This window comes from Triturus cristatus, chromosome 9, assembly GCF_964204655.1.
Source record: "Triturus cristatus chromosome 9, aTriCri1.1, whole genome shotgun sequence".
Taxonomy (NCBI): domain Eukaryota; kingdom Metazoa; phylum Chordata; class Amphibia; order Caudata; family Salamandridae; genus Triturus; species Triturus cristatus.
Window position 1 is genome coordinate 290,022,023 of NC_140592.1, and position 26,237 is coordinate 290,048,259.

Consider the following 26,237-nt stretch of genomic DNA (forward strand, 5'->3'; position numbering starts at 1 on the left):
CCAGGCAACTCTTTCTGTTGTCAGAGTTTATTTCACGGTCTAGGACAGACCAGAATGCCAAACTGACAAAGTATCTTCCCGCGAGTCCAGATGTCACAGGGGTTATCAGTACATACCACGCGGACCCTGTAATCGCAGATCCTAGTTGCAGGAACCAGCGACCAGGATGTCTGGAGCCACTCACAGCAGGGCCCAGAGGTGTTTCGAAGAAGAGCCGGCACCTGCACCGCTCCACGTGCAAGACCCCAGTTCATTTCCCTGAAGGCATACACCAACGGCTCCACCATGACTGCGAATAGCAGTGGAAACAATGGGCAGCCTTGCCTAGGGCTGCTTGTAATCTCCTCAAATGTCACTGTATTTCCATTGACTCCCACACAGCCTTCTGGACGCTATATAGGAATGATATCTAACCAACTATACTCATGCCTAAGCCCAGTATTTGCAGCACTGAAAACATCATAAGCAGATTTACCTTAGGGACTCAACCTGATATAGCTTGCAAATAGTTGTGTTTGCAGGCCAGGCCTAAAACAGAAGGTGGTACAGCAGTAATCCCAATGACCCATATTTACTCAATGGCTCTGCCAAAAAAAACTCCAGTAGAGCAGCCAACAAAATCCAGCAGAGTGTCCTAATAGAAGGGAAATGTGAACAGAGAAGAAATGAACTCTTTTTCAAAGTTTATTAAAAATTGCAAGTAATGTATGTATTTTTGCATAACAATGTATTCAGTTGTTAGAAAGAAATTGAAAAATGTAAAACATTACCACCCAGGAAAACACAGTACAGCAATGAAGCAGGTAAAAATGTGTGGATTTCTTAGTACAGAAGGAAAACAAAGTTAAATAAACATGGACAGGGAGAACATTAGTAAATAATATAGACAAACTACAATCGGTGCCACTGGATTTATGCAATTCTGCAGCTCCTGTGGTTTCCATATAATTATAGATTAGCCATATTTGCTACATAACCCATCACCGCCTACATGATCAGAAGTTTTAGTAAAAAAACAAAAACAGTTTCAAGCTCAAATGAATCACAAATATAAAAAAACGTGGCGACGTGTTGCAGCCAATGGAATGCCACTTGCAAAGTATGACTCGTCACGTTTCAGTAGCTTATTGCTGCATTTGGGTGTTAAGATGTAAACAGCTTAATTTGAGACGGTGGTTGCCGGTGGGGCCCACCAGCACTCATTTTTGGGGACCGTCACTTATTTTTCCTCATCAAGGGCCTCATGTAGGAAGCCAAATACCGGTCGGTAACGGCTGAAATTCGGTAAATATCCCGTTACCGACCGGTATTTAGGCATTTGCGATGTAGGGGGCTGATTTCTGGATTTGGTATTTACCGAATCGGAAATTAAGAAATCGGTAAAATACAGATTCGGTAAATACCGAATCCTGAAATCAGATGTAGGGAGCACTTTAAAGAGTGACAATTAGTATTAGAAATTCGTTATTTACCACCAAATACAGGTTGGTGATAAATAATGAATACCTTGCAAAAATTAATATTTTGCAGATTTAAGAGTGCCATGTGGCAGATATACATGCCCTTAGGGCATGTATGTGTGCCACATGTGCACACATGCAAGATTCAGGGGTGCAACAGGGTGTCAATGTGACACCCTGCCACCCTTGAATATGCTCCCCCCATTACCGAATCGGTATTTACCGATTCGGTAATGAGGCATACCTTCCCATTGATTCCTGTGGGCCTCCAGGCCCATAGGAATCAATGGGAAGGTATGCCTCATTACCGAATCGGTAAATACCGATTCATAATTACCGAATTTTTCCGATTCGGTAAAATTTACCGAATGATTACCTACATCACATTTACCGATTCATAAATACCGAATCGGTAAAATTCGGTATTTATGAATCGGTAAATGTGACGCTCCCTACATATGGCCCCAAATGTTTACCGATGACAAGAGAGTCAAGCCACAAAAAAGGAAATGGAGAAAGAGAAAGAAGAAAAAAACTTCACAAAGGAACAATGCAGGTTCTTGAAAGAGAGAGTTAAAGGAACAGAGAGTGTCTGGTAGTCGATTAAAGAAGCTTGAGGTGGATTCTTCAGCATTGGTATTTGGCACCCGGAATTTTTTTAGCATCGCCCGCCGGCTTCTGGGCAAAGCTGCAAAGGAATTCTTTCTTTTACAAATTAAGCACCGGGTACTAATCAGGTGAAACCTTGGGCCAGATATTGTTAACATGTACAAATGGTAAAAGAAAGAAGAGACACTATAAAATGTACTGCAATATGCCACACAATTTGGCTTTTCTTGCTGCATAATTTAGTCATCCCTGCCACAGAAATTGATCTTCCCCTGCCACGTGATTTCAGAAGCCATAACTATAATGAAATAAAATACTTAGGGGCAGTATTACAAGAAAGTGATGCATCTGTAAAGGTGCATCACTTTCCCTGTGCCACCCTGAGAAACCCTTGCACCTCCATGGATGTGCCGTATTTCCAATACGGTGAACCATGGTGCAAGGATTGACAGATGCTTCAGAAATTCTGACGCATCTGTTGGGGCAAAAGTCACGCACTGCTGGAGTCGTGTCGCATGCACAACGCAACTCCAGCAATGCATTTTGAGGCCTATTCCCACTACACTGCGTCACTCCTTACGCCTGAAGGTTTTGACGCAGTGGCGTCCTAGAAGTGACGCAGTGAAATCTTTATGAGGTTTTTCTGCGTGGGAACGCCCACCCTGCATACATTATACCTGACGCAGGTATAATGTGACGCAGGGCTTTACAAAGTGACACATCGCCCTAGATGTGTCACGTTGTAAATTGGCAGCATTTTTTATGGCGATGCTGCGTCACAAAAGTGACGCAACAGCGGCGCTAAAGTGTTGCAAGGGGCTTGTAGATCTGCCCTTTAGGGGCTTATTTACAAGCTCTTTGCGCCACAGGTGCGTCAATTTTTAAATGGGGAAAAGTGACTGGATTCAAGCAAGCCTGGCTGAAGACGGCTGAAATGCCAGAAACCGGTCCTAGGAAGCTTGTTTCCGGTCCAGGGAAGACATGGCTTGGCAGTTCGGGCTGGACTGTTCCCATGAGGCACATGGTCAGACTGATTTGCATATGGCCATGTCTGAACTGGGGGGGCAGAGTGGGCTAAAGAACGGTGATGGATTAAACCCAGATCAGTTGACTGGGGGTGAGTGCTTGCATTGTTCAACACTCCGTCCATCATTTCCTTTGGTTTTTGCTTTGTTCGCCATAAGTTGGCAGGGTATGCTCAGACGTGAGTCCCTTGCTCACTTTGCCACTGGATTCAAGCAAGCCTGGCTGAAGACGGCTGAAATGCCAGAAAACGGTCCTAGGAAGCTTGTTTCCGGTCCAGGGAAGACATGGCTTGGCAGTTCGGGCTGGACTGTTCCCATGAGGCACAGGGTCAGACTGATTTGCATACGGCCATGTCTGAACTGGGGTGGCAGAGTGGGCTAAAGAACGGTGATGGATTAAACCCAGATCAGTTGACTGGGGGTGAGTGCTTGCATTGTTCAACACTCCGTCCATCATTTCCTTTGGTTTTTGCTTAATTTGAGACTGTGGTTGCCGGTGGGGCCCACCAGCACTCATTTTTGGGGACCTTCACTTATTTTTCCTCATCAAATGTTTACCGATGACAAGAGAGTCAAGCCACAAAAAAGGAAATGGAGAAAGAGAAAGAAGAAAAAAACTTCACAAAGCAACAATGCAGGTTCTTGAAAGAGAGAGTTAAAGGAACAGAGAGTGTCTGGTAGTCGATTAAAGAAGCTTGAGGTGGATTCTTCAGCATTGGTATTTGGCACCCGGAAATTTTTTAGCATCGCTCGCCGGCTTCTGGGCAAAGCTGCAAAGGAATTCTTTATTTTACAAACTAAGCACCGGGTACTAATCAGGTGAAACCTTGGGCCAGATATTGTTAACATGTACAAATGGTAAAAGAAAGAAGAGACACTATAAAAAGTACTGCAATATGCCACACAATTTGGCTTTTCTTGCTGCATAATTTAGTCATCCCTGCCACAGAAATTGATCTTCCCCTGCCACGTGATTTCAGAAGCCATAACTATAATGAAATAAAATACTTAGGGGCAGTATTACAAGAAAGTGATGCATCTGTAAAGGTGCATCACTTTCCCTGTGCCACCCTGAGAAACCCTTGCACCTCCATGGATGTGCCGTATTTCCAATACGGCGAACCATGGTGCAAGGATTGACAGATGCTTCAGAAATTCTGACGCATCTGTTGGGGCAAAAGTCACGCACTGCTGGAGTCGTGTCGCATGCACAACGCAACTCCAGCAATGCATTTTGAGGCCTATTCCCACTACACTGCGTCACTCCTTACGCCTGAAGGTTTTGACGCAGTGGCGTCCTAGAAGTGACGCAGTGAAATCTTTATGAGGTTTTTCTGCGTGGGAACGCCCACCCTGCATACATTATACCTGACGCAGGTATAATGTGACGCAGGGCTTTACAAAGTGACACATCGCCCTAGATGTGTCACGTTGTAAATTGGCAGCATTTTTTATGGCGATGCTGCGTCACAAAAGTGACGCAACAGCGGCGCTAAAGTGTTGCAAGGGGCTTGTAGATCTGCCCTTTAGGGGCTTATTTACAAGCTCTTTGCGCCACAGGTGCGTCAATTTTTAAATGGGGAAAAGTGACTGGATTCAAGCAAGCCTGGCTGAAGACGGCTGAAATGCCAGAAACCGGTCCTAGGAAGCTTGTTTCCGGTCCAGGGAAGACATGGCTTGGCAGTTCGGGCTGGACTGTTCCCATGAGGCACATGGTCAGACTGATTTGCATATGGCCATGTCTGAACTGGGGGGGCAGAGTGGGCTAAAGAACGGTGATGGATTAAACCCAGATCAGTTGACTGGGGGTGAGTGCTTGCATTGTTCAACACTCCGTCCATCATTTCCTTTGGTTTTTGCTTTGTTCGCCATAAGTTGGCAGGGTATGCTCAGACGTGAGTCCCTTGCTCACTTTGCCACTGGATTCAAGCAAGCCTGGCTGAAGACGGCTGAAATGCCAGAAAACGGTCCTAGGAAGCTTGTTTCCGGTCCAGGGAAGACATGGCTTGGCAGTTCGGGCTGGACTGTTCCCATGAGGCACAGGGTCAGACTGATTTGCATACGGCCATGTCTGAACTGGGGTGGCAGAGTGGGCTAAAGAACGGTGATGGATTAAACCCAGATCAGTTGACTGGGGGTGAGTGCTTGCATTGTTCAACACTCCGTCCATCATTTCCTTTGGTTTTTGCTTAATTTGAGACTGTGGTTGCCGGTGGGGCCCACCAGCACTCATTTTTGGGGACCGTCACTTATTTTTCCTCATCAAATGTTTACCGATGACAAGAGAGTCAAGCCACAAAAAAGGAAATGGAGAAAGAGAAAGAAGAAAAAAACTTCACAAAGCAACAATGCAGGTTCTTGAAAGAGAGAGTTAAAGGAACAGAGAGTGTCTGGTAGTCGATTAAAGAAGCTTGAGGTGGATTCTTCAGCATTGGTATTTGGCACCCGGAAATTTTTTAGCATCGCTCGCCGGCTTCTGGGCAAAGCTGCAAAGGAATTCTTTATTTTACAAACTAAGCACCGGGTACTAATCAGGTGAAACCTTGGGCCAGATATTGTTAACATGTACAAATGGTAAAAGAAAGAAGAGACACTATAAAAAGTACTGCAATATGCCACACAATTTGGCTTTTCTTGCTGCATAATTTAGTCATCCCTGCCACAGAAATTGATCTTCCCCTGCCACGTGATTTAAGAAGCCATAACTATAATGAAATAAAATACTTAGGGGCAGTATTACAAGAAAGTGATGCATCTGTAAAGGTGCATCACTTTCCCTGTGCCACCCTGAGAAACCCTTGCACCTCCATGGATGTGCCGTATTTCCAATACGGCGAACCATGGTGCAAGGATTGACAGATGCTTCAGAAATTCTGACGCATCTGTTGGGGCAAAAGTCACGCACTGCTGGAGTCGTGTCGCATGCACAACGCAACTCCAGCAATGCATTTTGAGGCCTATTCCCACTACACTGCGTCACTCCTTACGCCTGAAGGTTTTGACGCAGTGGCGTCCTAGAAGTGACGCAGTGAAATCTTTATGAGGTTTTTCTGCGTGGGAACGCCCACCCTGCATACATTATACCTGACGCAGGTATAATGTGACGCAGGGCTTTACAAAGTGACGCATCGCCCTAGATGTGTCACGTTGTAAATTGGCAGCATTTTTTACGGCGCTGCTGCGTCACAAAAGTGACGCAACAGCGGCGCTAAAGTGTTGCAAGGGGCTTGTAGATCTGCCCTTTAGGGGCTTATTTACAAGCTCTTTGCGCCACAGGTGCGTCACTTTTTAAATGGGGAAAAGTGATGCACCGGTGGCGCAAGGGGCTTGTAAATAGGCCCCTTCAGGTGGATTCCAGTGTCTGGTTGTATTATCCAGCCAGGGGAGGCCCTCTGCCGATACTGATATAGCAAAAGGCCCCTGCAGCCTTTACCTGCATTAGGGAGCCTGCGGCCTTTCACCACGACCGCTGGATTGAGGCGCGGAGGCACTCAAATATGTGATGGGTCAGTGGTCGAAGTGGGCGGGATTGGTAGGGCAGGGCGTGCCCCTTCTTCTATAATTTATTAGATCCCATGCCCCTACTTTTCTCGTTTTAATAATGCGTCCCAGGACGGCAGAAATCGCCATGGCCTGCAGAGAAGGCTCGCCTTTCCCGCCGTTCTGGTAGGGCGGTGGGCAGAGAAGGAAAAGCACTCTGGGGCCTATTTACAAGGCGGCGATACAAAATTATCGCCGCTTTTGCAGTCAATTTCGGCTGAAAAGTGGCGATAATTTTATCGCTATATCAGCAAGGTCACGCTATCGCGTGAAACCTTGCCTTAGCACCTGAATTCCTAACGCCCATCTTTGCATCTCTAATGACATGCAAAGTGGGCGTTCCTCCCCGGGATAACGGGAGAAATGTCACGAAGCGACATTTCTCCTATTATCAAGCCTCACGCAAAGCAGCATAACGACAAGAAAAGTAGCGATAACCTCGGTTATCGCTACTTTCCTTACGCCTTCTTTGAAACTGACTTAGCCATGATATCCTATGGAAGGTGGATATCATGGCTAAGTATGTGAGGCACTATCAGCAAGCTATCGCCAAACTTCGTGGGATTATCGTTGGGTGTTAGACCTGGCACATTGGCGTGAGTCTCCCTTCCATTTTTTGCTGTGCCTCATGCTGTGCCTCATGTATGTTTTTGGCTGTGTTAGCTGCTCAGGGCACTGTGCCACTGCTGTCCAGTGCCACAGTGCAAGTGCTCCCTATTGTAAATTAATGTATGATTTGTGATTCCATGATTGGTTGGTTTGGTTTACCTGGCAGACCCTAGTAAAGTGCACCAGGAGTGCCCAGGGCTTGTAAACCAAATACTGCTGGTGGGCTTACAGCACTGGTTGTGCCACCCACAGAAGCAGCCTGTAAACATGTGTCTAAGGTCTGCCATTGCAGAGTCTGCATGCAGTCAGGTACTGTCATGCTGACTGGGCAGGTGCACCCACTTGCCAGTCCCTAAACCTTCCCTTTTCTTCATATCAGACACCCCTATCATAGGCCCAAGGGCAGGGTGCATTGTAAGGATAAGGTAGGACATGCCCTGGTGTGTGTGGCATGTTCTAATAGTGAATTACAGCCATTTTCGTTTTTCACAATTGCACGGCTACCTGTTCTCCATAGGCCATAATGGGCAGTTTGGTTATTGCATCTTATAATCCTAACTGACTCAGAGAACATGGGAGAAATTCGAATTTAGTATGCCTGAACTCAGGATGATAAAATACATATTTTAGTAAAGTTGGTTTTAACATTCTGTGTTTGAAAATGCCACTTTAAGAAAGTAAAAAGAACAATTGATGGACAGAATGCAGAACAATGTCATACATTCACCCCAGTACAGAGATCTGGGCCTAAATCCATCGTTTTTTTGCTCAGCATGCCGTTCCAGTTTGAACCCAGCCATATGCAAATCAGTCTTGACCCTGTGCCTCATGGGAACAGTCCAGCCCGAACTGCCAAGCCAGGTCCTCCCTGGACTGTAAACAAGCATCCTAGGACCGGTTTCGGGGTTTCACCCCTCTTCAGCCAGGATAGCTTCATTACAGTGGCATGGAGAGCAAGGGACCCACGTCTGGGCATACCCTTCCCACTCGGGGTGACACATGCAAAAACAACAATTGATGGACAGAATGCAGAACAATGTCATACATTCACCCCAGTACAGAGATCTGGGCCTAAATCCATCGTTTTTTTGCTCAGCATGCCGTTCCAGTTTGAACCCAGCCATATGCAAATCAGTCTTGACCCTGTGCCTCATGGGAACAGTCCAGCCCAAACTGCCAAGCCAGGTCCTCCCTGGACTGGAAACAAGCATCCTAGGACCGGTTTCGGGGTTTCACCCCTTTTCAGCCAGGATAGCTTCATTCCAGTGGCATGGAGAGCAAGGGACCCACGTCTGGGCATACCCTTCCCACTCGGGGTGACAAATGCAAAAACAACAATTGATGGACAGAATGCAGAACAATGTCATACATTCACCCCAGTACAGAGATCTGGGCCTAAATCCATCGTTTTTTTGCTCAGCATGCCGTTCCAGTTTGAACCCAGCCATATGCAAATCAGTCTTGACCCTGTGCCTCATAGGAACAGTCCAGCCCGAACTGCCAAGCCAGGTCCTCCCTGGACTGGAAACAAGCATCCTAGGACCGGTTTCGGGGTTTCACCCCTCTTCAGCCAGGATAGCTTCATTCCAGTGGCATGGAGAGCAAGGGACCCACGTCTGGGCACGACTGTTCCCATGAGGCACAGGGTCAGACTGATTTGCATATGGCCATGTCTGAACTGGGATGGCAGAGTGGGCTAAAGAACGGTGATGGATCAAACCCAGATCTGTTGACTGGGTGTGAGTGTTTGATTGGTTCTGATGCTCCGTCCATCACCATCCCCTTTTGTACCGCTTTGTTCGCCATAAGTTGGCAGGGTATGCTCAGACGTGAGACCCTTGCTCACTTTGCCACTGGATTCAAGCAAGCCTGGCTGAGGACGGCTGAAATGCCAGAAACCGGTCCTAGGAAGCTTGTTTCCGGTCCAGGGAAGGCATGGCTTGGCAGTTCGGGCTGGACTGTTCCCATGAGGCACAGGGTCAGACTGATTTGCATATGGCCATGTCTGAACTGGGGTGGCAGAGTGGGCTAAAGAACGGTGATGGATCAAACCCAGATCTGTTGACTGGGTGTGAGTGTTTGATTGGTTCTGATGCTCCGTCCATCACCACCCCCTTTTGTACCGCTTTGTTCGCCATAAGTTGGCAGGGTATGCTCAGACGTGAGACCCTTGCTCACTTTGCCACTGGATTCAAGCAAGCCTGGCTGAAGACGGCTGAAATGCCAGAAACCGGTCCTAGGAAGCTTGTTTGCGGTCCAGGTAAGGCATGGTTTGGCAGTTCGGGCTGGACTGTTCCCATGAGGCACAGGGTCAGACTGATTTGCATATGGCCTTGTCTGAACTGGGGTGGCAGAGTGGGCTAAAGAACGGTGATGGATCAAACCCAGATCTGTTGACTGGGTGTGAGTGTTTGATTGGTTCTGATGCTCCGTCCATCACCACCCCCTTTTGTACCGCTTTGTTCGCCATAAGTTGGCAGGGTATGCTCAGACGTGAGACCCTTGCTCACTTTGCCACTGGATTCAAGCAAGCCTGGCTGAAGACGGCTGAAATGCCAGAAACCGGTCCTAGGAAGCTTGTTTTCGGTCCAGGGAAGACATGGCTTGGCAGTTCGGGCTGGACTGTTCCCATGAGGCACAGGGTCAGACTGATTTGCATATGGCCATGACTGAACTGGGGTGGCAGAGTGGGCTAAAGAACGGTGATGGATCAAACCCAGATCTGTTGACTGGGTGTGAGTGTTTGATTGGTTCTGATGCTCCGTCCATCACCACCCCCTTTTGTACCGCTTTGTTCGCCATAAGTTGGCAGGGTATGCTCAGACGTAAGACCCTTGCTCACTTTGCCACTGGATTCAAGCAAGCCTGGCTGAAGACGGCTGAAATGCCAGAAACCGGTCCTAGGAAGCTTGTTTCCGGTCCAGGGAAGGCATGGCTTGGCAGTTCGGGCTGGACTGTTCCCATGAGGCACAGGGTCAGACTGATTTGCATATGGCCATGTCTGAACTGGGGTGGCAGAGTGGGCTAAAGAACGGTGATGGATCAAACCCAGATCTGTTGACTGGGTGTGAGTGTTTGATTGGTTCTGATGCTCCGTCCATCACCACCCCCTTTTGTACCACTTTAAGAAAGTGGGCATTTTCTTGTCTAACCATTCAAACCTGCCTCTGCTAGGCTGAGTGTATTCCTTTGTCTGGAGTTTGAGTGACAGGGCTGGGGAATTCCAGGAGACAGGGTGAGGTGTCCCAGTGGTGAATAGAGAGATCTGCATCCAGATGGGTGGGAGGAGTTGCACCTGGGATCTGAATAGGGCTGTGCCTGCTATCCACAATGCTGGCTCCACCTCCTGGGGAGCGGCTGATGTCTCTGCCCTTCACAGTGAATGAAGAGGAGGAATCCTGTCACCAAAGTGCTCCAGTGCTGTACTTGCCTTCCACAATGCTGGCTCTACCTCCTGTGGGGTGTCTAATGTTTCTGCCCTGCACTGTGAAAGGAAAGGAGAAGTCTGGTAAACAGAGTGCTCAGGAACTGGTTTGGACTGGGCGAAGGCCCCTCTGCCTTCAGAGGACAAAGGATTTCTGGGTATAAATATTGGGACCCTGATCCCAAGAACTTAGATCACTTTGGGAAAACAAGAAGAACCTCTGCTGAGGGAGGAACCATAAGAAGCTGAGGAGGAAACTATCCCTGAAACTGAGGGATTGGCCTGCAGTGGTTGCCTTACTGCCAAAGAGAGTCGAAAGGAACTTTGTGTGTACTTTTGCTCAACTTGTGAAGGATCTCCAAGGGCTTGGAAAAGAGCTTGGCTCCTGCTGAAGTCTCAGGAACAACAGACTTCACCCACCAGCTCCCCAGAGTTCTTTGGAAGTGCCTGCTGCTGTTGTTGGGGGTTCTGATGGACTGCGTGTCGCAAGGAGCTGGAAGCGCGACTCAAGAAGGAGAAGCGTGCCGCCATCGGAGCTGTTGTCGTCGCATCTCGTAAAGTGTGTTACCGCTGCAGCCTCGCATCGAGCGGAAGCGTCTCGCATCATCCAGGAAGTGTCTCGCAATGCCGAAGAAGCGTGTCGCCATCGTAGCTGACGCATTGCACCACATCAAGAGAAGAGTCTTGCATCGAGGAAGAAGCGTGTCGCCATCGCAGCCATCGTAGTTGTCGCATTGCACCGCATCAAGAAAAGCGCCTTGCATCCATGGAGAAGCGTACCGCCGTCGGAGCTGCTGTCGTCGCATAGCGTAAAGGGGTGTCGCCGCTGCAGCTGAAGCATCGAGTCGAGACTTCTCGCAACATCGGAGAAGCGTAACGCATCTGGAAGATCTTCACGTCTTTATTTCTTTGCACCAGAACTTTGCCTCATTTCCATCGCTGCGACATTGCTTGCGTGGAAACGCAACGCATCTAAAAGGTACATTGCCCTAAAGTGTCGCATTTAAGAACTTAAGAGAACTAAGCAAAATTCTACCATCTAAAGTAACCGTATTGTGTGTTTTTGTCGTTTAAAGGTCTTGTGGTAAATCTATATAAAGAATACTTATTTTTAATATAAAACCTGTGTGGTGTCCATCTGTAGTGTTGTCACTTGGTTACAGTATGTGTTCACAAATGCTTTACACACTGCCTCTGAGATAAGCCTGTCTGCTCGTGCCAAGCTACCAAGGGGGTGAGCAGGGGTTATTTTAGGAGTGTACCCCCTTACCCTGACTAGAGGAGAGGGTCCCTATTTGTCACAAGTGCATACCTGTGCCAACTAGAGACCCCCAAGTCTAACACTGGGTTTCCCGCGATAATCTCGAGTTTGGCAGTGTTTATCGCTTTTGAGATAAGCATTGCTAATAGCACACTATCTCAGCAATAAAAATCCACGCTAGCCGGCGATAATTATCCTAGCGCTAAGTGCGCTTAGCGATAATTATCGCCGGTTGTTGCTGATATGCCCCCCTGTCTTTTCTTTCTTGCCAGAGAAGGCAAGGACAGTGTCCACTTCTGCTCCGTCACTGGCAGCTGATCCCCCCTCCCTTTCTTCCTCTTGAAAACCGTGACTTGAAGAAAGGGTTCTCATCCTCTCTTTCCTCCTTTTGTGTATTTGTTCCCCTGTGAAATGGATCCAAAAAAGACAAATACTTTTGCTGCAGGTGTGGTCTTTTTCTGTCATTATTCTATTCCAGAGTACAGCTTCGGAACGGAGAGAAATAACAGGTTCAAAATATGAAAAATATAGAAAAAACTAAATAAAGCATGACAGTGTTCACAAAGCGGCCAGATTGAGTTTCCAAGTGAAGCGCTACTTTTGTTTTATCTTTTCTTTGAAAAAGTATTGTTTTCCCTGAATGAGGAAGTGCACCATGGAGATACTGTAATGCCGGATTGATGGGTGGATTGGAAAACAAAATGCGTACCGCGGCTAGGTGTTCATGGATGTGGTCTCTTTAAACCATACTGTTGCGTTTTGTAAGGACATAAGCAATGGACATTGAAGCGGGTCCCTTCCGGACCCTGTAGTCATGTCCTTAACTTTTCAGGCACAATCACTCACTGATTTCTGAATAGTGAGTGTAAATGCATTAAGTTAACTATGTTGTTCCTGCTTACATTTCACATGCTTAACTTAATCTTGCATTCCCTATGAGTGTTAGGTTTTTTCAGGATGTTGTTACGTTTTTTATGCAGCATATTGCTCTTGTCTAGTGTGTAATTTGAACTGAGTCACATCCAGGTATTTAAAGCAGGGCACAATTGGGTTGTAGTTGAAGGGCTTGCAAGTTTCTCTCAGTGGGGCAGTATGATGTTCAGTGAGAGAGAGGATGTGGCACTATGGTCAGAGCTGCCGAATTGGGGAACCAAGTTCAGCCTTCATGACCAGTCCACCAGACCACTCTCCGGAGGGAGGACATTCCCATGCTAGGCCTAAGAAGGCCCTGCAAGACCATAGAAGCCCTGGTGTCTTAGCACCAGCAGTTTTACCCTAGTGGGGGCAAGTGTGGATTAACCTTGGAGGCCTGTCTCCTCCAATCCATACTGAAGTTCACCTTTAGTGTTGCGGGCAGGCTTATGAAGCAACAAACCCTAGAGCGAGGTCACAGGACCCTTGAGAAGTGCCAGCTCTAGGGCGATGCGACCGGTGTGTTCCCACCGGGTGCTGACTTTAGGTGGCCCTTTGTCTTCTGTAACATTTCCTATACAGTGATTTACACACGTATAATTGATTGTCTCTGTATAGTGTGTGTGATGTAAAGTGCTCTGAAACCCTACAATGGTATGAGTGGTGCTGTGAATCAAATTAAATGCATCTGAGAGAGAGTGTGGTTATGGAGACATTCGGGCACTGTTAAAGGGTGGAATTGAGGGAATCCGTGGGGGAGGTGGTCATTGGGGGGCGCCAACAAACATTGTTGCACAGGGCGCCACCAGCGCTAAAGCCGGCCCTGCCTTTGAGGCCAATCCGCCTCACCGATTGGTACCCCATTGATCTTGTTTCAGCAGTAGCAGCTGCAACTCACCAGGGATTGGTAAAGCAGGATTTGCACGCACACCAAACTATGGGGCATATCTACAAGGCGCCGATAAAAAATTATCGCCGCTTTTGCGGCTGTTTTCAGCCAAAAAGCAGCGATAATTTTATCGCTATATCAGCAAAGTCACGCTGTCGCGTGAATCCTTGCCTTAGCGCCTGTTTACAGAACGCCCAGCTTTGCATCTCTAATGAGATGCAAAGTGGGCGTTCCTCCCGAAATAACTGGAGAAATGTCGCTAGCCAACATTTCTCCAATTATCAAGGGAATCGCTAACAAGCATAGCGATAAGAAAAGTAGCGCTAACCATGGTTATCGCTACTTTTCTTACGCCTGCTTTAGTTCTGACTTAGCCATGTAATCCAATGGGAGGTGGATTACATGGCTAAGACCACCCTGCCCTATCAGCAAGGTATCGCCGGTCACAGTGCGATTATCATTGGATTTCCAGCAATAATCACACTGTTTTCCAGCTAACGCTTGCATTTCTATCGCTTTGGAGATAAGCGTTGCTGATAGCATGCTATCTCCGCGATAGAAAGCAGCGATAGCCGCCGATAATTATCCTAGCGCTAAGTGCGCTTAGCGATAATTATCGCCGGCCCCTATGTTCGCAAACTTCACATTTCTCTGCTTCATGCTCAAGCACTTTTAAGACGTGCTGCCTACTTTGGGGCCACTGGAATTATGCAGTAAAAGAAGACAAAATTATGCTGCATTGTTGACTAGATTATGCAGCAAAAAAAAGGCTGCACCCTAATGCAATATATTTTCTGACACTTTATTATTTTGAAATTTTTACACATGCTAACAGTCTCTGGAAAGATTTTGCCTTATTAGTACCAGTTTAACATACAAATGCAGCTGTGAGAAAGGTGATCAGTCAAACTTCGCAAAGGGCCGTTCTCTGAGCAGCAACACAAGTCACATTTTTTAGTAACTTTCGGATCCATTTGAGCTACAAACAATTTATAGTTAAAATTGTCAGATTATGTAGCAGATATTGTACTATGTGGCAAATATGCAGAGCCATAATTATTTAGAAAACGTTTGCAAACTAGGATATTTTTCCCATTTATGTTTGAACTGCTTTTGTGGAAAAAGGGAGGAGAAATGCTGATGGCAGAAACTCCATGGATCAGAGACAAATGGTTTGTGCTTCCACTTTTAAGCGTATTTGGGACATTCTGTGAATTGAAACATATCCCACTTTGTGATTATATTTTAATGTCAGTAACTCATATTAAACATTAAATAATTATATGTTTATACATTCATTGAATTAAATAACATAATAAGCTGTAACTGGTCAGTGAAATGTCAAACAAATACTAAAAATTGGGATGTTTTACGCATTCTGGTCACACCTCTGACTACGCCCACTGATCCAGTTCTCAGATTATTCCCGCCCTCTGATTCTATTACAGGACCGGAGGCTTCGTATTATGCTTCTCTTTCTATTTATTGCTACTCACAGCAGCCAATGAAAACTTTTCTTATGTAAAACAAACTACATTTCCCATGATGCATATACCACATCACTTCCTGCAGGGCCCCATAAGAGCCAGTAACACCGGAACCAGTCCTCTTTCTTTGCTGCTCACGCAGACAGTTAAGTTGAGAGCTCCGTTCTTTGTGACATTATTGATGATTTATGTTCAGCTTATGGCAATGTGATTGCGATGTATTTAGCATTTGCAGACTTGTTTTGCAAGCGATTCAATGTGTATTGTTACCGCGCTTGCTTACAGTCCCCGATTTCATTCTTGTGAGTGACGCGCTGATGCGCTACGCGTCCCCGGTTACAGCGGGGGAGTCAGGGGCATAGGTAGCAGCGAGGGCTGCTCTGACACAGCGCTTAGTCCTGCCGTGTGAGAGGCGGCGCTCGGAACGCAGCGCCGGTGTCCCCGAGCAGCGTGTGAGAGCGCGATCAGTATTTGACAGGTTTTAAGCAGACACGGTACCGCCTCGCCTTCGGCGGGTGATTTTTTAAGGAATAAAGTGGCGCTCAGGCTTCCCTTATCTGCCAGTGATGCCGGGAGCCTTATTTGTTTATTTATTTCGGTGTCGATCGAGTTTCCACGTGCGTAGCCCAATTGGGCTATTTTTGGTAGGATTTGGGCTACGCACGTCGTAACTTCCCGGCTTTAGGTGTTTTGCTTTCTTTTTTTGCCATTCAGGCTGCATTTTTCATCAGAGAGCACTGCTGATGCCTGGCTGGCTGCAAATACGACCTGGGCCTGGAGGGAGCACACCTCCTTGGATCTGATTCTTGCTCTTTGGCTCCACTACGCCCTGAGGGCTGTAATAATTGATCTACAGCTGCTGCTGAGGAGCTAGGTACCGGTGCTGCTGTGCGGTGGGTTGGCTCCCCCTTTTGGATTATCCCTCCTTGCTATTGCCTTATGAGCAAATAAATTTACAAGTTTGGTTCCACTATGGATAATTGGGTGCATTACAAGGAGGATGATACCTTGTATGAAGAGGAGGTAGGAGGACCTGCCATTGAGGATAATATTGTTGAGGCCCTGGACGCTTCAGTCAACAAGGCCCTGGAAAAGGCAGTTCCGGGAACTGTACAGCAAGCTTTGGTGACTGCTTTAAAGCCTATTACTAAGCAGCTGGAGAGATTTGCGAAGCAGCATGGCTTCACTAAACAACCAGAGGGGACCTCAGGAGAATCCCGGGCTAAGTCTTGGCCGCATTCCGATTCTTATGAGTCACTTCCGCGCCCGGTTAGAGAGCGTGAGAGGGTATAGGATACTGACTCGGAGTCTACCTCCACCTCTTCTGACACCCCTGATGACTCCCCTCCCAAGAAGAAGTCTCGGAAGGTTAAACATGTGGAGACTTCTCCGCCGGCTCCCACGCCCTTTACCTTTAACCCCTCGGATATCATTCACCCCAGATCCTCGGACTGGTTGCCTGCCCCGGAGGTGGCTGCGTATTTGCACAAGAACTTGCGCAAGGGCTTTGATAAGGAGGTGTGCAACAGGCTGCGGTCCGAATGTCCCAGACCGGATATCTCGGACAAGGTGGCGGAAACGCCGGACATTGATCCTAGTATGCTTACATTCCTTAAAAAGTTCGCCAAAGACCCCCAAGAAGGGGATAGATTGCGCTTGGCGTGGATTCCAAGATAAGCTCCTGGACGTGGTTGGGCCCTTAGCGAAAATATTGGAGATGGCTCTGGAGGCACAGGAATCGGGGAGCACGATTGATTCCCATGTGCTGGCAGGCTGGACCCAACGAGCTATCTGCCTGCTCGGAAATGCCAACTGCGCGATTTCAACGGAGCGCAGGAAGTCCATATTGATGCGCATGGACTCTAACCTTACAGAGTTGGCTGCGGCGGAACCTGGGCCGTTGGCGGACGGCAACCTTTTTGGTGACCGATTCTTCAAGGACGTTGCAAAATACGTTGGCACGTTCACGACCCTGGACAAGGCTCAGGCTGGGATCAAATGCGTGTTCCACGCCGGTGTTTTCAACAGGGCCGGACGAGGTCGGGGACGCTCGTTTGGCCGTCAACATTCCCAAGGTCCTCAGCGAGGAGATTTCGGACGCGGCAGAGGAGACTGGGACTCCACTCGCGGTGGCACCTTCTACCCCACCAGGCAGCGCTTCAACAAGCAGCGTTTTAACAAGGGATCCTATCGAGGAGGATTCCAAGCCACCGAGTCTTCAGGTGAGCGCTCCAGACTTATTTCCTCTTCCCTTGGGGGGGCGTATTCGACATTTCTATCACAATTGGGTTCAGATCTCACAAGACTCATTGGGTGTTGCAGATAGTTCAGGGGTTCCACCTAGAGTTTTTTCAGACGCCCTGTCAGGTACATCGCCCCAGACAGCTTTCTTTTTCCCAACTAGAGTGCGATTTTATAGATTCAGAAATAGGGGAATTGCTGCAGAAACGCGCGATAGCTCCTTGCAACGAGGGCCCTCGCGGTTTCTGCAGCAATATTTTTCTGGTGCAGAAGAAAGGCGGTGGTTACAGGTTGGTACTCAATTTGAAAGATTTCAACCACTTTCTGACCTACAAACACTTCAAGATGGAGGGCATCCATCTGCTGGCAGACTTACTAAAGCAGGGGGACTGGATGGTCCGGCTGCACCTCAAGGACGCCTATCTGTCCGTTCCCATATATCGCCCCCATCGTCGCTTCCTTCAATTTCAATGGCGGAACCGATCGTACGAATATTTGGTCCTTCCTTTTGGACTTTCCTCAGCACCGTGGTGCTTCACCAAGGTTCTGAAACCGGTCGTTGCTTACCTCAGAGAGCAAGGGGTTCGCATGAGTGTCTATTTGGACGACATGCTCATCATGGCACAATCTCAGGAGTTGGTAGCGCTCCACTTGCGCATGACCATTCATATTTTGCAGAACCTGGGGTTTGTAATCAACGAACCGAAATCGGTCTTGTCTCCCACACAGAAGATAGATTTTTTGGGGTTCGTCATAAACTCGCAGGCGGCCCAACTCAGTCTCCCAAATTCCAAGCTTCGGGATATAAAGAAGGAGCTTCGCTCGTTCCTGACCAAGCAGATGGTCTCGCTCAGGGGGATTGCCCGGATAGTGGGACTTCTTGCATCGTCCATTCAAGCGATATTTCCGGGTCCCCTGCATTACAGGGCCCTTCAGCGACTCAAAATTCAGCACTTGCAAAAGGGTCTTTCTTAAACGGACGTGGTCCCTCTTTCCCAAGACGTGAGGGAGGAGATGCAATGGTGGTTAGCCCACGTCGAGGCATGGAACGGCAGAGCAATTTTTGGCTCTCTCCCAGAGGTAGTCATAGAATCCGACGCCAGCCGTTGGGGTTGGGGAGCGCGCTGCGGAAATATTTCCACAGGGGGACGTTGGTCCCTAGGGGAATTAGATCTTCATATAAATTGTCTAGAGCTCCTAGCAGGTTCATTTGCAATCCGGACGCTGGCTCCCAAACGGATCTCATGTTGCATCCTTCTTCAGATGGACAACATATCGGCGGTACGGTACATCAACAAATTGGGGGGCACGAGGTCCTCAATGTTGGTGGAGATAGCGAAAGCCTTTTGGCATTATTGCCTGAACCAGCAGATCTCGGTGATAGCGGAATACATTCCGGGTCAGTCCAATGTGGTGGCGGACTGGAATTCACGCCACCTCAGGGACTACAGCGACTGGCAACTTCTCCCACGTGTGGTCCTGTGGCTACAGGAGATTTGGGGGATTTGCGAGATAGACCTGTTTGCCTCCAGACTGAACCGTCAGATGACGAGATTCTTCAGCTGGAGGCCGGACCCTCTGGCTCTGGCGACGGATGCCTTTGCGCAAGCGTGGACTCAGCAATTGAACTACGCGTTCCCACCATTCATTCTCATTCCGCGCGTCTTCACTCATGTGATGCGCCAGAAAGCAGAAGTGATATTAGTGACTCCCCTGTGGAAGTTGCAGCCTTGGTTCCCATTGTTGCTGGAGGCGAGTTGCGACTTCGCCAGGAGGATCCCATGGTCCTCAATGATGCTCCAGGGCCCTCAGGGGGAGAGACACCTGATGGTCCTATCGGGGCACCTATCCCTGATGGCCTGTAGACTTTCAGGCAGCGTTGGCAAATGCCAGGCTTTTCGGACCAGGCTGCAAGCTTTATCAATCAAGCGTGGGCCCCCTCTACCAGGAAGCGGTATGCTTCAGCCTGGGGAGGCTGGGTTCGTTGGTGCATGGGACAACATGTGGATCCCGTGGGGGCAGGATTACCCTATATTGTAAATTTTCTGTCAGAAAAAGCGGCGGAGTGTTTGGCGTATCGCTCGGTTAATAACTTCCGTTCCGCCATCTCGGCAGGCCACTCTCAGATTGAGGGCAAACCTGTCGGAATGCATCCTTTAATATGTAAACTCCTAAAGGGTATCAGAGTAGCTAATCCACCCAAACCGAAGTACTCTTCATTGTGGGATGTCTCACTGGTTCTGTCTCTGTTTAATAACTGGCAGGACAACAACAGGTTGTCCAGGAAACAGTTGTCGGCAAAACTGGCCATGTTGCTTTGCTTAGCGGCTTGCAGACGGTCTTCGGATGTTAAAGCACTGGATATTACAGGTAGGGTATTTACTCCAGAGGGAGTTTCGTTTTCTATTACGTCTAGGACTAAAACAATGTCACGTAGTGTGGATTATCATGCTTTTCCCGATAATGCTAAACTTTGTGTGGTTCAATGTCTCAAGGCTTATGAAGAATGTACAAGGCCTATTAGGCCTGATGGTGTGGCACAATTGTTAATAGCTCTGCAAAAACCGTACAAACCTGTGACTGCGGCTACCATAGCCAGATGGCTCAAAGATGTTATGCAAGAAGCAGGGGTGGACACCCAAGTGTTTGGTGCACATTCTGTTCGAGGCGCCATGGCCTCTAAGACTTTCATGCTGGGTTCTACTGTGCAAGATATTATGCATTCGGCAGACTGGTCGTCTGAATCAACGTTTAAGCAGTTTTATTATAAACCGGTGGGTGATATATCCTCTGTTGTTTTTAATCAGCGTTAAACTAGCATAATACGAAGCCTCCGGTCCTGTAATAGAATAAAAAATTAGCTAGCATTCGCGCCAAGAATTTTCAATTCTATTAAGGACACGGAGGCGAGGATTATCCCACCCGGTTAAATTACTGTAATGTAATTTTTGCCCACCCGTTGTGCATATATTCTGATTATACAGAAGTTACGGGTTGTTTTATCTCTGTTTTTTCAGGATCTGACAAGAAGATGGATTAATCCGGTGCGCAGCTTGACGTTCTTCCCAGCTGGTCTGGTGTTCTTCCACGTAGGAAGCTGTTATTGAACTTTAATACTTATTGGACTTTTGTTCGGAGCAAAGAAAGAGGACTGGTTCCGGTGTTACTGGCTCTTATGGGGCCCTGCAGGAAGTGATGTGGTATATGCATCATGGGAAATGTAGTTTGTTTTACATAAGAAAAGTTTTCATTGGCTGCTGTGAGTAGCAATAAATAGAAAGAGAAGCATAATCCTCGCCTCCGTGTCCTTAATAGAATTGAAAATTCTTGGCGCGAATGCTAGCTAATTTTTTATTCTCCACCCACAGTTCCCCTACTTTTTTTTTACCCCACTTCGACCACTGGTGGGGGCCCTTCCTTAAGGACTGGAATGGGGCTCACCTGTACTTGAATACGAAGCGGCGGGTTGAAGCGTCGCTCCGTTCTTCTGTGCTGCGCTCTCTCCTGAACGCGTGATAGATGAGTTAGTTACAGCGTGCTCTGGAGACGGTAATTTTTGTTCACGATCCGCTTTAATGGCATAGCGTCAGATATGCTCAACAGATAATTCAAATCATACAGGTGTGATAGCTGCAGGCGGCCTGCTCTGAAAAACCGTCTGCTTCCTCCTCCTAAATCAGAGAGAAAAATACGCCACTCGCAGCATACCGCCAGGTCTGCCGTCGTTCGTGATGACAGCGCGCTGTGAAACTGATTCTTGTTTCAGGCTATGGGGCTACAAGCCGCCATCATGATGACGCATAGACGCTGGCTTTTAGGCAAGCACGTTATTCCTGTCTTACATAACCAATCTACCTCTGAGGAACAATGAACGTGTCCTTGTGTAATGTAACTGGTGCTCATGTAAAGCGCTCCTATACCTTCAGGTCGAGTTTGCGCTATATAAAGCTGCAACAAAAAAAAAAAGTGCAAAAATACCCTTCTTTTTCTCTCTCTTTTGCCTGAAAAATTAGGAGTTCAGCGCACAGAACACAATTAAAATCTTTTAAAATCATAATAATTTGCTTTCTCAGTTGCGATAAACATATCATACAAACAACCGTGACAGAAAAACAATCAGTGTTTCCTTTCTCATTTCAAGCCCTTCAACGTATCGTTTGTATACATATACAATCAAATCATAATAGCTCTGTGATGTTCCATGGCTGACAGCAGCTGTTCAGTCTCGCGTCTTTAGAGACATTTATATCTCCCACACACACACATGCACCTGGGGTTCCTGCCTGCCCCACCATCCCTTTCTTATCTGTTTAGTTAGCTAGCTGCTGAACTCTGACAGTTCTCAACACACCGAAGGAAGGGGGAGAAAAGCGAACAAACGTGTTTTTACAATACAATATGTTGCTTTTTGCTATGAATGATTTAATTGTGTACCAATTACAATTCTTCCCTTTGTATCATATTTAAAAATAAAAACGTAGGCTTTCTTCGATTATTTGAGCTGCCTCGACATTTGAGAAAAACATGAAGTGCAGTGTTCAAATATGTCAATTTGGCAAAGGTGGAAAATAACAGATTTTCTTTAAAAAAAAATATGCAACAATTAAATTCAACCTTTTTCGTACATCACATTACATCTACCCCCCTCGTTCCAGTGCTTACTTATTTGAGGTGGCCTGTCCAGAGACAGTTCAACTTTAAAATGATAGCTGGGATCCACAGAGTCTGACTGGGACAGGAAATCGGCCCAGTTAACAAAATAAAATAAGCTCCCAACAGTGAATTAGATAGTTAAACAAGCATTTGCAATGCAATAGGTCTCGCATTTGTTAAACCTAGAGCTGTTGGCATTAAAAATAACAATGTTTTTTACTTTTGCTTTTTATTTGTAGTAGAGTTATTATATTTGCATTGCACTATTAGCAATGGTATAAAAAAGCAAAAATAAAAAACAGTAATTTTCAATGCCTTTCAATGCCAACAGCTCTAACTTTAACAAATGCGAGACCTATTGCATGCACCCACACTCATCTCTTCTGCTGTCAAAGACCCCCCCCCTACCGAGAAAGTTTGGAGGAGCACGTCTACTTATCTGACCAGCTTATTCAGGTGAACTCTGTCAGCAGCTCGTGCAGTGGCGGCTGGTGACCTTTAAAAGTGGTAAGGCGTAATCCTTGGATCGAATTTCAGTGAGCAAACCTGACTTCTTGAACGGTTTGGGGGTTCACTCACACTCGCTTGCACTCAGTCTTACTCTCTAACTCATTCTCACTTAGTCTCATTCACTTACTTTCAATCGCTCTTGTACTCACTTTTACTTGTTCTTACTCACTCAGTCTTACTCATTCTGACCCACTCAGGCTCACTTATTCTCTCTCGCTCCCACTCATTCTGATTCACTCAATCTCATTTAGCCTTATTTTGGCTTACTCGTTGTCACTCAGTCTCCTGACTTATTTGGTCTCACTGACGTACTCAGTCCCACTCATTGATTCATAAATCTCATAACTCATTCCCAGCCACTAAGCCTTATTTACACTGACACAGTTAGTGGTACTGATTGCAACACTGACTCACTCATTCTTTGACCCGTCTGTTTCACTCCAATTCACTCAGTGTCAAACAGAGTAACACTCAGTTAACTCATTGTCATTCTCCCTCACTCACTTGCATTCATTCTCGTCTTTTTTCGCTTTTTTGCCCTCGCCGCTTTTCCCGCCGTTTTTTCCCCCGCCTACCCTCCCGCCGCCCGCCTCCCAGCTGACCCCTCCTCCCCGGCTACCCCATATATGGTGGCCGCTGCGAGACAGAGGTAGCGACCCTTGACCTTAGGGTAGGTCGCTCACCTGCCCCCGCAGCGCCACCAGTGCTTGCCTGCCTCCTTTTGTGCGATTCTGTGTGATTCTGACTGCTGCTCCCTTTTTTCCTTGTTCCCCGAGTGCGTGCCCGGCTGTTGTTGTGAGTGCTGCCCCCTTTTTTTCCTTGTTCCCCGAGTGCGTGCCCGGCTGTTGTTGTGAGTGCTGCCCCCTATTTTTCCTTGTTTCCCGAGTGCGTGCCCCCCAGAAGTGCCCGGTTGTTGTTGTGCCCCCCTTTTAGTGCCCGGTTCCCCTTTTGCTTCGTTTCTCTCGCTTCTCGTCTTGTTTCGCTTTTTTGCCCTCGCCGCTTTTCCCACCGTTTTTCCCCCGCCTACCCTCCCGCCGCCCGCCTCCCAGCTGACCCCTCCTCCCCGGCTACCCCATATATGGCAGCCGCTGCGAGACCGCGCAGCGTACGTGCGCAGCGGGCGCGCCGCTGTCACGCCGAAGGCGCGCCTAAGGCAAGCCCGTCTGCGCCCGTCCGTGCCTGGACCGCGCCCAGCGCCATGACCACTGGCCCCCGCGACCCACACCTCCCACTCCTGACCTACGACACCGCCGCCCTGACCAAACTCAACCCCGGCAGCGCGCCGGGCTGCTGCCGCACCAACCCGAGACGCACCCACGGTCGTTTTACCTGCCGCAACTGCCGATTCACCTGCCTACGGACCCCCAACACACCCCACAAGAACAACACCCCCGGACATAACCTCGAGTGCATCCTGATCAACACGCGATCCGTCCACAGACACGCCATCGAACTGTGGAACCTCATCGACTCGACAGCCCCGGACATCGCCTTCCTCACTGAGACCTGGATGAACCCCTCCTCGGCACCCGACATCGCCATAGCCATCCCTGACGGATACAAAATCATCAGGAAAGACCGCACCAACCGCACCAACCGCGCCGGAGGCGGCATCGCCATCGTCCACAAGAGCTCCATCCGCATCACAACCAACACTGACCACACACTCTCCAACGCTGAACACCTCCACTTCCAAATCCACAGCGACCCCAAAACCACCCTCAGAGGAACCCTTATCTACAGACCCCCGGACCACGCACCAATTTCAGCGAAGACATCGCAGACTTCGTCAACCCACACGCCCTCCCCTCCGCCGACTACATCCTCCTGGGAGACCTCAACTTCCACCTGGAGAACTACAACGACAACAACACCACCACCCTACTGGACAACCTCTCCAACCTCGGACTCAAGCAACTGGTCAACACCCCCACCCACTACGCCGGACACATGCTCGACCCTATCTTCTCCTCCAGCAAACACATCTCCTTCAACCACACCACCAAACTCTCCTGGACGGACCACATCTGCGTCCACTTCAGCTACAGGAAAACCACAACCCACCACCACGCTCAACAACCACCGAGAAGACAATGGAACCGAATCACCGCCGACCAACTCACATCAGCTCTCTCCCAGAACCCGCCAACCAGCACCTCAGACCCCAACGAAGCAGCCAACAACCTCACGAGCTGGATCTCTGACTGCGCTAACATCCTGGCTCCCCTGAAGACCCGAGCGAACAGAGCCAACCACAAAAGAAGCTCCTGGTTTAACTCCACCCTCAAGGACTCCAAAAAACGATGCCGCACCTTCGAGAAAACCTGGCGCCTCGACCAGACCGACAAGAACATTCAGCCCTCAAAAACGCCACCCGGAAACACCACCAACTCCTCTGCGCCGCAAGAAAATCTTCCTTCAAAGACAGACTTGACAACAACTCCCACAACAGCAAATAACTTTTCGGCATCGTCAGAGAACTCTCCAACCCCGACGCCAAAAACAACGCCATCACCCCCTCACAAGACCTCTGCGACTCCCTCGCAGCCTTCTTCCACCACAAAATCACCGACATCTACAACAGCTTCACCACAACAAACACGAACCCCCCACCAGAACCCACCCCCCACAGCACCACCATCCACGCCTGGAACCCGATCACCACCGAGGAAACCACCCGCACGATGAACTCCATCCACTCAGGATCACCTGCCGATCCATACCCCCACCACATCTTCAACAAAGCCAACAACATCATCGCCCCCCATCTCCGAGACGTCATCAACACATCCTTCACCACCGCCACCTTCCCCGAGAGCTGGAAACACGCCAAACTCAATGCCCTCCTCAAGAAGCCGACAGCAGACCCCACAGACCTCAAGAACTTCCGACCCATCTCTCTCCTCCCGTTCCCAGCAAAGGTTATTGAGAAAACCGTCAACACACAACTGACTACCTTCCTCGAAACCAACAAATCACTCGACCCCTCGCAGTTCGGTTTCAGGGCCAACCACAGCACCGAGACCGCCCTCATCGCAGCCACAGACGACATCAGATCCCTGACCGGCAAGGGAGAGACCATGGCCCTCATACTCCTTGACCGCTCTGCAGCCTTCGACACGGTATGCCACCGCACCCTGATACAGCGCCTCAACAACGCCGGCATCCGAGGCAAGGCCTTGGACTGGATCATCTCGTTCCTCGCTGGAAGAACTCAGAGAGTCCGCCTCCCCCCCTTCAGATCAACAGCGACCAAGGTCATCTGCGGCGTCCCACAAGGATCCTCCCTCAGCCCTACCCTCTTCAACATCTACATGATGCCCCTGGCAAACATCGCACGCAAACACGGACTCAACCTCATCTCCTACACAGACGACACCCAACTCATCCTCTTCCTCACCAACGACCCTTCCTCTGCTAGAACCAGACTACACGAAGGAATGAAGGAAGTAGCGGACTGGATGACGGACAGCCGGCTTAAACTCAACACCGACAAGACGGAAGTCCTCATCCTAGGCCCTACTCCCACCGCATGGGACGACTCCTGGTGGCCCCCCGCCCTAGGCAGCACTCCCCAACCCACCGACCACGCCCGCAACCTGGGCTTCATCCTGGAC